Below are 14,614 nucleotides of genomic sequence, written 5' to 3'. Positions count from 1 at the left end.
ACAGCCCTGTCATGCAAAAATAACAGCACTGTCATGTAAAAAATAACAGCCCTGTCATGTAAAAAATAACAGCCCTGTCATGTAAAAAATAACAGCCCTGTCATGTAAAAATAACAGCCCTGTCATGTAAAAAATAACAGCCCTGTCATGTAAAAATAACAGCCCTGTCATGTAAAAATAACAGCCCTGTCATGTAAAAATAACACCCCTGTCATGTAAAAATAACAGCCCTGCCATGCAAAAATAACAGCCCTATCATGTAAAAATAACAGCCCTGTCATGCAAAAATAACAGCCCTGTCATGCAAAATAACAGCCCTGTCATGTAAAAAATAACAGCCCTGTCATGTAAAAATAACAGCCTTGTCATGTAAAATTAACAGCCCTGTCATGTAAAAATAACAGCCCTGTCATGTAAAAATAACAGCCCTGTCATGCAAAAATAACACTCCTGTCATGTAAAAATAACAGCCCTGTCATGTAAAAATAACAGCACTGTCATGTAAAAATAACAGCTCTGTCATGCAAAAATAACAGTCCTGTCATGTAAAAATAACAGCCCTGTCATGTAAAAATAACAGCCCTGTCATGCAAAAATAACAGCCCTGTAATGAAAAAATAACAGCCCTGTCATGCAAAAATAACAGCCCTGTCATTTAAAAATAACAGCCCTGTCATGTAAAAATAACAGCCCTGTCATGCAAAAATAACAGCCCTGTCATGCAAAAATAACAGCCCTGTCATGTAAAAATAACAGCCCTGTCATGTAAAAATAACAGCCCTGTCATGTAAAAATAACAGCCCTGTCATGTAAAAATAACAGCCCTGTCATGTAAAAATAACAGCCCTGTCATGCAAAAATAACAGCCCTGTCATGTAAAAATAACAGCCCTGTCATGTAAAAATAACAGCCCTGTCATGTAAAAATAACAGCCCTGTCATGCAAAAATAACAGCCCTGTCATGTAAAAATAACAGCCCTGTCATGTAAAAAATAACAGCCCTGTCATTTAAAAATAACAGCCCTGTCATGTAAAAATAACAGCCCTGTCATGCAAAAAATAACAGCCCTGTCATGCAAAAATAACAGCCCTGTCATGTAAAAATAACAGCCCTGTCATGTAAAAATAACAGCCCTGTCATGTAAAAATAACAGCCCTGTCATGTAAAAATAACAGCCCTGTCATGTAAAAATAACAGCCCTGTCATGTAAAAATAACAGCCCTGTCATGCAAAAATAACAGCCCTGTCATGTAAAAATAACAGCCCTGTCATGTAAAAATAACAGCCCTGTCATGTAAAAATAACAGCCCTGTCATGTAAAAAATAACAGCCCTGTCATGTAAAAAATAACAGCCCTGTCATGTAAAAATAACAGCCCTGTCATGTAAAAATAACAGCCCTGTCATGTAAAAATAACAGCCCTGTCATGTAAAAATAACAGCCCTGTCATGTAAAAATAACAGCCCTGTCATGTAAAAATATCACCCCTGTCATGTAAAAATAACAGCCCTGCCATGCAAAATAACAGCCCTGTCATGTAAAAATAACAGCCCTGTCATGTAAAAATAACAGCCCTGTCATGCAAAAATAACAGCCCTGTCATGTAAAAATAACAGCCCTGTCATGTAAAAATAACAGCCCTGTCATGTAAAAATAACAGCCCTGTCATGTAAAAATAACAGCCCTGTCATGTAAAAAATAACAGCCCTGTCATGTAAAAATAACAGCCCTGTCATGCAAAAATAACAGCCCTGTCATGTAAAAATAACGCCCTGTCATGCAAAAATAACAGCCCTGTCATGTAAAAATAACAGCCCTGTCATGTAAAAAATAACAGCCCTGTAATGAAAAAAATAACAGCCCTGTCATGCAAAAATAACAGCCCTGTCATTTAAAAATAACAGCCCTGTCATGTAAAAATAACAGCCCTGTCATGCAAAAATAACAGCCCTGTCATGTAAAATAACAGCCCTGTCATTTAAAAATAACAGCCCTGTCATGTAAAAATAACAGCCCTGTCATGTAAAAATAACAGCCCTGTCATGTAAAAATAACAGCCCTGTCATGCAAAAATAACAGCCCTGTCATGTAAAAATAACAGCCCTGTCATGTAAAAATAACAGCCCTGTCATGTAAAAAATAACAGCCCTGTCATGTAAAAATAACAGCCCTGTCATGTAAAAAATAACGGAGCCCTTTCCTGGCTCCGTTCTGACCTCCAAACCTATCAATCGATACTTAAACATGGCAGGTCCATAATCAATTTCTCAAACATATACCAGCCTCCTCCCTCTGTACCACCCAGTCCAAACGCCCCCCGTCATGTTGTGATCAACCATGTTTAGTCTGAACTCTGTTCAACCCCTGGCTCCGTTCCAGGACTATGCCTAAAGAGAGAGGCAAAGGACAACAGTCTGGTTTCAGTCACTGATAAGGCTTAGAGTTGATTAGAGAGGAAGAGAGGAGCTTAAAGAGAGAAGAAACAGTTTACTGAGTCTGAAAAGATCCACACTATAGTCCACTGAAAAATCTTCATAAAACATTCTTTAAGCTCTGTCAAGTTGGTTGTTGATCATTGCTAGACAGCCATTTTTCAAGTCTTGCCATAGATATATTCAAGCTGAATTTAAGTCAAAACTGTAACTAGGCCACTCAGGAACATTCAATGTTGTCTAAGTAAGCAACTCCGGTGTATATTTGGCCTTGTGTTTTAGGTTATTGTCCTGCTGAAAGGTGAATCTGTCTGGTTGAAAGCAGACTGAACCAGGTTTTTGTCTAGGATTTTGCCTGTGCTTAGCTCTATTCTGTTTATTTTTATCCTAAAAACTCTCTAATCCTTGCCGATGACAAGCATACCCATAACATGATGCAGCCACCACCATGCTTGAAAATATGAAGAGTGGTACTCAGTGATGTGTTGCGTTGGATTTGCCCCAAACGTAACACTTTGTATTCAGGACATAAAGTTAATTTATTTGCCACTTTTTTGCAGTATTACTTTAGTAACTTGTTGTAAACAGGATGCATGTTTTGGAATATTTTTTATTCTGTACAGGCTTCCTTCTTTCACTCTGTCATTTAGGTTAGTATTGTGGAGTAACTACAATGTTGTTGATCCATCCCCAGTTTTCTCCTATCACAGCCATTAAACTGTAACTGTTTTAAAGTCACCATTGGCTTCATGGTGAAATCCCTGAGCGGTTTCCTTCCTCTCCAGCAACTGAGTTAGGAAGGACGCCTGTATCTTTGTAGTGACTGGGTGTATTGATACACCATCCAAAGTGTAATTAATAACTTCACCATGCTCAAAGGGATATTCAATGTCTGTTTTTTTTTTTTTTACCCATCTACCAATAGGTGCCCTTCTTTGCGAGGCATTGGAAAACCTCCTGGTCTTTGTGGTTGAATCTTTGTTTGAAATTCACTGCTCGACTGAGGGACCTTACAGATAATTGTATGTGTGGGGTACAGAGATGAGGTAGTCATTCAAACATCCTGTTAAACACTATTATAGCACACAGAGTCCATGCAACTTATTATGTGACTTGGTAAGAACATTTGTACTCCTGACCTTATTTAGGCTTTCCATAACAAAGGGGGTTGAACACTTATTGACTCAAGATATTTCAGCTTTTCATTTTTTAATTAATTTGTAAATGTTTTAAAAACATAATTACACTTTGACACACTTCACTTTGTGTGGAAGGCCAGTGACACAAAATCTAAATGTTATCCATTTTAAAGTCAGGCTGTAAAACAAGAAAATATGGAAAAGTCAAAAGGTGTGACTACTTTCTGAAGGCACTGTATATAATATGACACTTAACAGACGCTTTGATGTTTTTTTTTGGGCTATACCTGTATGGTTGTGGTCAGTAGTTGTGGTCAGTAGTTGTGTGGTTGTGGTCAGTAGTTGTGGTCAGTAGTTGTGGTCAGTAGTTGTGGTCAGTAGTTGTGTGGTTGTGGTCAGTAGTTGTGGTCAGTAGTTGTGTGGTCAGTAGTTGTGGTCAGTAGTTGTGTGGTTGTGGTCAGTAGTTGTGGTCAGTAGTTGTGTGGTCAGTAGTGGTGGTCAGTAGTTGTGGTCAGTAGTTGTGTGGTTGTGGTCAGTAGTTGTGGTCAGTAGTTGTGTGGTTGTGGTCAGTAGTTGTGGTCAGTAGTTGTGTGGATGTGGTCAGTAGTTGTGGTCAGTCGTTGTGTAATTGTGTTTGTGTTGCAGGTTCTTTGGGCCCTACAGTATGGACGTGGTCACCAGCACAGCCTTCAGTGTGGACATTGACTCTCTGAACAACCCTTCAGACCCCTTCGTCTCCAACGTCAAGAAGATGCTCAAGTTTGACGTGTTACACCCACTGATCATCCTAATCGGTGAGACCACACACACACACACACACACACACACGGAAGCAAAGTTGTACTTTGTAATCATATAAAGTGATATACCTTTTTATGAAAGGTTTATCTTCTCTTCTCCCCTCCTTCTCCAGCGTTGTTCCCCTTCATGGGTCCTATCTTGGAGAAGATGAAGTTTTCTTTCTTCCCGACTCCGGTGACGGACTTCTTTTTACGCTTCGCTGTCTAAGATCAAATCTGGACGCAGCACTGGGAACACAACTGTAAATGTTTTATATTTGTATTGAAATATTCTGAATTTATATATTGAACAAAAATATAAACACAACATGCAAAAATGTCAACGATTTTACTGAGTTACAGTTCATATAAGGAAATCAGTCAATTGAAATAAATAGATTAGGCCCTAATCTATGGATTTCACATGACTGGGCAGGGGTGCAGCTATGGGTTGGCCTGGGAGGGCATAGGCCCACCCACTGGGGAGCCAGGCCCAGCCAATGAGAACGAGTTTTTTCCCACAAAAGGGCTTTATTACAGAAATAAATACTCCTCAGTTTCATCAGCTGTCCGGGTGGCTGGCCTCAGACGATCCCGCAGGTGGAGATCCTGGGCTGGTGTGGTTACACGTGGTCTGCGGTTGTAAGGCCAGTGGACGCATTGTCAATGTCTCTAAAACAACGTTGGAGGCGGTTTATGGTAGAGAAATTAACATTCAATTCTCTGGCAACAGCTCTGGTGGACATTCCTGTCACGCCCTGACTCTGGGGACTCTTATTTGTTGAGTCAGGGTGTGTATTTTCTATGTGGTGATTGTCTATGTTGTATATTCTAGGATTTGTATTTCTATGTTGGCCGGTGTGGTTCCCCAATCAGAGGCAGCTGTCGCTCGTTGTCTTTGATTGGGGACCATACTTAGGCAGCCTATTGGCACTAGTGTGTTGTGGGATCTTGTTCCGTGTAGGTATGTTTTGTGTTCTACCTTGGACTTCACGTTTCGTTTGTTTATTGTTTTGTCGGTTGTTTATTCATTAAAATAAACATGTACGCATATCCGCTGCGCCTTGGTCCGTCCCTTTCATCAACGATCGTGACAGAAGATCCCACCAAACGAGGACCAAGCAGCGTGTCCAGGAGCAGACAGCCTGGACCTGGGAGGAGATCCTGGACGGTAAGGGATCCTGGACTTGGGAGGAGATTCAGGCTGCGATGGATCGCCGTCCTTGGGAGGAGACAGTGGAGGCCCGGTATAGAGAGGGAAACGGCGCCAACAGTGCCGACAACGGAGACCCGAGAGGCAACCCCAAGAAAATGTTTGGGGGGGGGCACACGGTGTGGACGATGAGGCAGCAGGAGGCCGTTAAAGGGCGGGTGTGCAGGTTAGGAGAGGAGGCCACCATGTTACGGGGGCTATTGGTTCAGAGGGAGCAGGAGTTATTCGGTCAGAGTGAGGCGCTACAGGAGGCTAAAAGGGAGAAGGAAAGTGTAGAGGCACGGCGAGAGGAGCTGGTTAGGCATAAGGAAGTGGTGCGTGTCGCCAGTCCGGTCCGGCCTGTTCCTGCTCCCCGCACTAAGCCAGTGGTGCGTGTTCCCAGTACGGCCCGACCCGTTCCTGCTCCTCGCCCCAAGCCAGTGGTGCGCGTCACCAGTCCGGCCCGTCCTGTTCCTGCTCCTCGCACCAAGCCAGTGATGCGCGTCGCCAGCCCGGCCCGGCCTGTTCCTGCCCCTCGCACCAAGCCAGTGGTGCACATCGCCAGCCCGGCCCGGCCTGTTCCTGCCTCTCGCACCAAGCCAGTGGTGCGCGTCGCCAGCCCGGTCCGGCCTGTTCCTGCCCCTCGCACCAAGCCAGTGGTGCGCGTCGCCAGCACGGTCCGGCCCGTTCTTGTCCCTCGCACCAAGCCAGTGGTGCGCGTCGCCAGCCGGCCCGCCCGTTCCTGACCCTCGCACCAAGCCAGTGGTGCGCGTCGCCAGCCCGGCCCGGCCTGTTCCTGCCCCTCGCATCAAGCCAGTGGTGCGCGTTGCCAGCCCGGTCCGGCCTGTTCCTGCTCCTCGCACCAAGCCAGTGATGAGTGTGTCCAGTCCGGCACGGGCCGTGCCTGTTCCACCGGTGCCTGGTTCGGCACCGGTCAGCTGCTCTACTCCGGAGCCAGAGCAGTCCGCTCCACCGGTGCCCTGTTCAGCTCCGGTCCGCTATTCCACTCCGGAGCCAGAGCAATCCACTTCACCGGGGTCCAGTCCAGCTCCGGTCAGCGGCTCCACTCCGGAGCCAGAGCAGTCCGCTCCACCGGTGCCTGGTCCAGCTCCGGTCAGCGGCTCCAGTCCAGACCCAGACGTCAGCCCCTCGCCAGGTTCGGGGTCTCCCACACCAGGGTCCAGACAGGGCTTGGAGTATAGTGGGAGGAAGGGAGGGGGAAGCAACGCGCCGAGGTCTAGACCAGACCAGGGGCGCAACAGGAGGCGAAGAGTGAGAGGTCGTCACGCCCTGAGCCGGATCCGCCTCCGAGGCGGAATGCCCACCCAGCCCCTACCCTGTTATGTTTATGTTGTGCGGTCGGAGTCCGCACCTTTGGGGGGGTGCTGTCACGCCTGACTCTGGGGACTCTTATTTGTTGAGTCAGGGTGTGTATTTTCTATGTGGTGATTGTCTATGTTGTATATTCTAGGATTTGTATTTCTATGTTGGCTGGTGTGGTTCACAATCAGAGGCAGCTGTCGCTCGTTGTCTCTGATTGGACACATACTTAGGCAGCCTATTGGCACTAGTGTGTTGTGGGATCTTGTTCCGTGTAGGTATGTTTTGTGTTCTACCTTGGACTTCACGTTTCGTTTGTTTATTGTTTTGTCGGTTGTTTATTCATTAAAATAAACATGTAAGCATATCACGCTGTGCCTTGGTCCGTCCCTTTCATCAACGATCGTGACAATTCCTGCATGCCAATTGCACGCTCCCTCAAAACGTAAGACATCTGTGGTATTGTGTGACAAAACTGCACATTTTAGAGTGGCCTTTTATTGTCCACAGCACAAGGTGCACCTGTGTAATGATCATGCTGTTTAATCAGCTTCTTGATATGCCACACCTGTCATGTGGATGGATTATATTGGCAAAGGAGAAATGCTCACTAACAAGGATGTAAACAATATTGTGTACAAAACTTTTGAGAAATCAGCTTTTTGTGAATATGGAACATTTCTGGGATCTTTTATTTCAGCTCATGAAACATGGGGACAACACTTTACATGTTGCATTTATATCTTTGTTCAGTATATATTATGTTTAGGAAACCTATGTTTGTCAACGTTTGCTCTCTCCACCTGCCCATTACTCTCAGGGTGAAACCCCTGAGATGGTCCGTGAGATGGTTGCTACCCCCCAGATGGTCCATGAACGCCTTCCAGACCCTTGCTGTAAACTGGGGACCCCGATCAGACACTATATCCTCAGGTACCCCGTAGTGCCGGAAGACGTTGTAAACAGGGGCCTCCGCGGTCTGTAGGGCAGTAGGAAACCGGGCAAAGGAATGAGACAACAGGTCTTAGAAAACCGATCCACAACAACCAGGATCGTGGTGTTACCTTGTGACGGAGGAAGATCCGTATCAAAGTCCACCGATAGGTGTGACCACAGCCGTTATGGAACGGGGAGAGGTTGTAATTTCCCTCTGGGCAGGTGTCTAGGTGCCTTGCACTGGGCGCACACCGAACAGGAAGAAACATAAACCCTCACCTCCTGAGCTAAGGTAGGCCACCAGTACTTCCCACTAAGACAGCACACTGTCCGACCGATGCCAGGATGGCCAGAAGAGGGTGACGTGTGAGCCCAATAGATCAAACAATCGCGAACCTCAGACGGAACGTACACACGACCCACTGGACACTGGGGGGGAGTGGGCTCCGTGTGTAACGCCCGCTCGATGTCTGCGTCAACCTCCCATACCACAGGTGCCACCAGACAAGATGCCGGAAGTATGGGAGTGGGCTCCCTCGTCCGCTCCACTGAGTCATACAGCCGGGACAGAGTGTCTGCCTTAGCATTCTGGAAACCTGGTCTGTACGATAGGGTGAACACAAAACGCGTAAAAAACATGGCCCACCTTGCCTGACGAGGGTTCAGTCTCCTCGCTGCCCGTAAGTACTCCAGATTGCGGTGGTCAGTCAAAATGAGAAAAGGGTGTTTTGCCCCCTCAAGCCAATGTCTCCACACCTTAAGAGCTTTCACAACAGCTAACAGCTCCCGGTCCACCACATCATAGTTTTGCTCCGCCGGGCTGAGCGTCTTCAAAAATAAAGCACAGGGGCGGAGTTTGGGAGGCGTACCCGAGCGATGAGACAGTACAGCTCCTATCCCAGCCTCGGACGCGTCCACCTCGACTGTGAATTGCAAGGAAGGATCCGGATGAGCCAGCACGGGAGCCAAGGTGAACAGTGCCTTCAGCTGACCAAAAGCCCTTCCGCCTCAGCTGACCACTGCAGGCGCACCGGTCCGCCCTTCAGTAAAGAGGTTATGGGAGCTGCTACCTGGCCAAAGCCCCGGATAAATCTCCGGTAGTAGCTGGCAAACCCCAAAAATCGCTGCACCTCCTTTACCGTGGTAGGAGTCGGCCAATTACGCACGGCTGAAATGCGGTAACACTCCATCTCGACCCCTGACTCTGACAGGCGGTATCCTAAGAAAGAGACGGACTGTTTGAAGAACAAACATTTCTCAGCCTTAACGTACAGGTCATGCTCCAACAGTCTACCAAGCACCTTGCGCACCAGGGACACATGCGTGTAGCGGAGTAGATGAGAATATAATCTATACACCACCATACCCTGTCCGTGCAGATCCCTGAAAATCTCATCGACAAAGGATTGAAAGACTGAGGGAGCATTCATCAACCCGTACGGCATGACGAGGTACTCATAGTGACCAGAGGTGGTACTAAATGCCGTCTTTCACTCGTCCCCCTCCCGGATACGGACCAGATTGTACGCGATCCTGAGGTCCAATTTTGTGAAGAAGTGCGCCCGTGCATTGACTCTGTCAAACTAGCTATGAGAGGTAGAGGATAGCTGTATTTTACGTTGTCTGATTTAGACCTCGATAGTCAATGCACGGGTGTAAACCTCCATCCTTCTTCTTCACAAAAAAGAAACTTGAGGAAGCAGGGGAAGTGGAGGGCCGAATGTATCCCTGTCCCAGAGATTCGGTGACATATGTCTCCATAGCCACCGTCTCCTCCTGTGACAGAGGATACACGTGACTCCTGGGAAGTGCAGCGCCCTCCCGGAGAGCCATCGCACAATCCCCTCGTCGATGGGGTGGTAATTGAGTCGCCTTCTGCTCCGCGTCCTCCCACCAGGACCCTGCCTGCTGCCTCGATTCCATGAGGGTCCTTTCCTGCACATGCCCGCAGTGTGTCCTCTGCGGCCACAGTTGGTGCAGGAGACCACCCCCTTGCCGAGTCTCTCCACATCAGCACCTCCAAGCTCCATAGGAGTGGAGTCGGAATTGCTGGGGGATGGACTGGACGGACCCTGATCCGGATGTCCGCGGGTGGCCAACAGGTTATCCAGCCGGATCTATAAATCTATCAGCTGGTCCAGGTTTAGATTCGTGTCCCTGCAGGCCAGCTCCCTACGAGCATCCTCCCGTAGACTGCATCGGTAGTGGTCAATCAGGGCCCTCTTATTCCATCCCGCGCTGGCTGCCAGTGCCTTGAAATCCAGGGCGAAGTCCTGTGCGCTCCTCCTTCCCTGTCTGAGGTGAAACATACAGCTCCCCTGCCGCTCTCCCCTCCGGCGGATGATCGAATACTGCCCGGAAACGGCGGGTAAAATCCTCGTAACGTACAGACTCAGCATCTATTCCACCCCACTCCGCATTGGCCCATTCCAGCGCTCTGCCCTACAGACAGGAGATGAGACGGACACGCTCTCGTATCCCCGAGGGAGCCGGGTGGATGCTTGCCAGGTAGAGCTCCACCTGGAGCAGGAAACCCTTACACCCGGCAGCTGTGCCATCGGGAGCGAGAGCCGAATTCCACTGGATCTAGGGTTTGATGGTCTTTGATGGGGAAGAAATCGGAGGAGGAGGAAGTGTAGGGAAAGCCACCTCTCTGCCATCGATCCACGGTGTTCACCACTCGATCCACAGCCAGACCTAGAGTCTACAGCACGGTCGAGGTTGCTGCTGGATGCGTTCCTCCACCGAGGCGCTGGGATCGGACGTGCCTGCTGACTCCATAGATGTGTGTGATTCTGTCAACGTCTGGGTGAAGTGGTGAAAAGGAATCAGGCGCAGGACACAGAACTGAGAAATGGATTCACTAAAACAAAAGTAAACCATAACAAACCCTCCACGAAGGGAAGAGCAGTACAACAGCTCACCAAAACAACGTAAAATAATGGACAATCACGCACAAACCCAGGAGGGAAAACAGAGGTCATTATAGGGAAACAAATAAGCATCATGGATAACAGGTGGGAATAATGAAGACAAGACTAGTGGAACACAGAAACATCGATCTGTGGCAGCTAGTACTCCGGTGACGACGACGTCAAAGCCTGCCCGAACAAGGAGGGGAGGCAGCCTCGGAGGAAGTCGTGACAGTTTGTGTTGGTTGTGATTGGACCAGAGCCAGTAGAATCTGGTTGTGTTGGTTGTGATTGGACCAGATCCAGTAGAATCTGGTTGTGTTGGTTGTGATTGGACCAGATCCAGTAGAATCTGGTTGTGTTGGTTGTGATTGGACCAGAGCCAGTAGAATCTGGTTGTGTTGGTTGTGATTGGACCAGATCCAGTAGAATATGTTTGTGTTGTTTGTGATTGGATGGATTTTACATCATTTATTTCTGCTTCCAGAATCGGGTGGATTTCTTACAGCTGATGATCGACTCTCAGAAAGGCAGCGACACAAAGCCAGGAGAGGAACAGACTCAAGGTACCTGCCAAACACACCTGTTAACTACTGTTACAAACACACACCTGTTAACTACTGTTACAAACACACACCTGTTAACTACTGTTACAAACACACACCTGTTAACTACTGTTACAAACACACACCTGTTAACTACTGTTACAAACACACACCTGTTAACTACTGTTACAAACACACACCTGTTAACTACTGTTACAAACACACACCTGTTAACTACTGTTACAAACCCCCCCCACACAGGACTGACCGATCATGAGATCTTGTCTCAGGCCATGATCTTTATCTTTGCCGGCTACGAGACCAGCAGCAGTACGATGAGTTTCCTGGCATATAACCTGGCTACCAACCCACATGTCATGACCAAACTGCAGGAGGAAATAGATACTGTGTTCCCCAACAAGGTAACCCCCACACCATGACCAAACTGCAGGAGGAAATAGATACTGTGTTCCCCAACAAGGTAACCCCCACACCATGACCAAACTGCAGGAGGAGTTAGATACTGTGTTCCCCAACAAGGTAACCCCCACACCATGACCAAACTGCAGGAGGAGTTAGATACTGTGTTCCCCAACAAGGTAACCCCGGTGCCAGATGTGGTGAGGTACTGACGTGTTTCTAAACCCGGTTCAGGCTCCTATACAGTACGAAGCTCTGATGCAGATGGACTATCTGGACAGTGTGTTGAACGAGTCTCTGAGACTGTACCCAGTCTCCCCCCGACTGGAGAGGGTCGCCCAGAAGACGGTGGAGATCAACGGCATCGTCATCCCCAAAGACTGCGTTGTCATGGTTCCCACATGGATCCTCCACCGCGACCCAGAGATCTGGTCCGACCCTGAGGAGTTCAAACCAGAGAGGTACTGGACCGCACCGTAACCACGGCACAACCACAATACAACCACAGTACAACCGCAATACAACCACAGTACAACCACAATACAACCACAGCACAGCCACAACACAAGCACTACTTTACCACAACACAAGGATAAACACACTGCTGCAATGAAACCACAACTACAGTGCATCATTATACTGTAGTGCAATGTGTTGTGTCTGAACCACAACCACAAATCAACTACAATACAATGTGTAATGTGACTGAACCACAACCACAAATCAACTACAATACAATGTGTAATGTGACTGAACCACAACCACAAATCAACTACAATACAATGTGTGATGTGACTGAACCACAACCACAAATCAACTACAATACAATGTGTAATGTGACTGAACCACAACCACAAATCAACTACAATACAATGTGTAATGTGACTGAACCACAACCACAAATCAACTACAATACAATGTGTAATGTGACTGAACCACAACCACAAATCAACTACAATACAATGTGTAATGTGTCTGAACCACAAATCAACTACAATACAATGTGTAATGTGACTGAACCACAACCACAAATCAACTACAATACAATGTGTAATGCGACTGAACCACAACCACAAATCAACTACAATACAATGTGTAATGTGACTGAACCACAACCACAAATCATCTACAATACAATGTGTAATGTGACAGAACCACAACCACAAATCAACTACAATACAATATGACTGAACCACAACCACAAATTGACTACTATGTAATGTGACAGAACCACAACCACAAATCAACTACAATACAATGTGTCATGTGACTGAACCACAACCACAAATCAACTACAATGTAATATGACTGATACACAACCACAAATCAACTACAATGTAATGTGACAGAACCACAACCACAAATCAACTACAATACAATATGACTGAACCACAACCACAAATCAACTACAATGTAATGTGACTGAACCACAACCACAAATCAACTACAATGTAATGTGACAGAACCACAACCACAAATCAACTACAATACAATATGACTGAACCACAACCACAAATCGACTACTATGTAATGTGACAGAACCACAACCACAAATCAACTACAATACAATGTGTCATGTGACTGAACCACAACCACAAATCAACTACAATGTAATATGACTGATACACAACCACAAATCAACTACAATGTAATGTGACAGAACCACAACCACAAATCAACTACAATACAATATGACTGAACCACAACCACAAATCAACTACAATGTAATGTGACAGAACCACAACCACAAATCAACTACAATACAATGTGTCATGTGACTGAACCACAACCACAAATCAACTACAATGTAATGGGACAGAACCACAACCACAAATCAACTACAATACAATGTGTAATGTGACTGAACCACAACCCCAAATCAACTCCAATACAATGTGTAATGTGTCTGAACCACAACCACAAATCAACTACAATACAATGTGTAATGTGACTGAACCACAACCACAAATCAACTACAATGTAATGTGACAGAACCACAACCACAAATCAACTACAATACAATATGACTGAACCACAACCACAAATCGACTACTATGTAATGTGACAGAACCACAACCACAAATCAACTACAATACAATGTGTCATGTGACTGAACCACAACCACAAATCAACTACAATGTAATATGACTGATACACAACCACAAATCAACTACAATGTAATGTGACAGAACCACAACCACAAATCAACTACAATACAATATGACTGAACCACAACCACAAATCAACTACAATGTAATGTGACAGAACCACAACCACAAATCAACTACAATACAATGTGTCATGTGACTGAACCACAACCACAAATCAACTACAATGTAATGGGACAGAACCACAACCACAAATCAACTACAATACAATGTGTAATGTGACTGAACCACAACCCCAAATCAACTCCAATACAATGTGTAATGTGTCTGAACCACAACCACAAATCAACTCCAATACAATGTGTAATGTGTCTGAACCACAACCACAAATCAACTACAATACAATGTGTAATGTGACTGAACCACAACCACAACTCAACTACAATACAATGTGTAATGGGACAGAACCACAACCACAAATCAACTCCAATACAATGTGTAATGTGTCTGAACCACAACCCCAAATCAACTCCAATCCAATGTGTAATGTGTCTGCCCTCTCCCTGTCCAGGTTCAGTAAGGAGAACAAGGAGTCTATTGACCCGTACACGTACATGCCGTTCGGGCGGGGCCCAGGAACTGTATCGGGATGCGTTTCGCCTGATCATGATCAAACTGGCCATGGTCGAGATCCTCCAGAGTTTCACATTCTCCGTCTGCGACGAGACTCGAGGTGAGACGCTCACCTGAGCAGACGCACCACCTGTTTTAGCATGGTCACCACCTGTTTTAACATGTTTACCACCTGTTTTAATATGGTCACCACCTGT

At 46.3% G+C, this 14,614-nt stretch overlaps 1 pseudogene; it reads left to right on the top strand.

The window, feature by feature from the left end:
* LOC123486967 overlaps positions 1–14,534 on the top strand; it is an 18,777-nt pseudogene extending 4,243 nt beyond the window's left edge.
* Positions 14,535–14,614: the final 80 nt, after the last annotated feature.

The sequence above is a fragment of the Coregonus clupeaformis genome, unplaced genomic scaffold (assembly GCF_020615455.1).
Source record: "Coregonus clupeaformis isolate EN_2021a unplaced genomic scaffold, ASM2061545v1 scaf1387, whole genome shotgun sequence".
In the NCBI taxonomy this organism is placed as follows: domain Eukaryota; kingdom Metazoa; phylum Chordata; class Actinopteri; order Salmoniformes; family Salmonidae; genus Coregonus; species Coregonus clupeaformis.
This window is presented reverse-complemented; position numbering and strand designations above follow the sequence as displayed.